This window comes from Penaeus monodon, chromosome 31 (genome assembly GCF_015228065.2).
Source record: "Penaeus monodon isolate SGIC_2016 chromosome 31, NSTDA_Pmon_1, whole genome shotgun sequence".
Classification (NCBI taxonomy): domain Eukaryota; kingdom Metazoa; phylum Arthropoda; class Malacostraca; order Decapoda; family Penaeidae; genus Penaeus; species Penaeus monodon.
The window spans coordinates 21,595,570-21,595,779 of record NC_051416.1 but is presented as its reverse complement, the minus strand read 5'-3'; the positions used below and the strand labels follow the sequence as shown (position 1 = coordinate 21,595,779).

General features: G+C 37.6%; 1 protein-coding gene across 42 annotated transcripts in view; it reads left to right on the top strand.

The window, feature by feature from the left end:
• Positions 1 to 210, top strand: part of LOC119593093 (cytoplasmic dynein 1 intermediate chain-like) — a 47,628-nt gene that overhangs the window by 32,334 nt on the left and 15,084 nt on the right. The window lies entirely within an intron of this gene.

The window sequence follows — 210 nt, the reverse complement described above, 5'->3', positions numbered from 1 at the left end:
TCAAAACTCAAAAAGAATTCCTGCTCATCCTCTGTACTGTAGCTTGTTCTTATTTTACTTTTTTATGGTTTGGTTTGGTTTGGTTTGTGATACACGGTTTGCTGTTTTTAGTTCCGAGCTTGCAGAGAACTGTACGTAGATGCATAAATATTCCTCTTCCTTGTTTGCTATTACCACATGGGCTTGGTGATGTTACTTGTAGATTCAGGT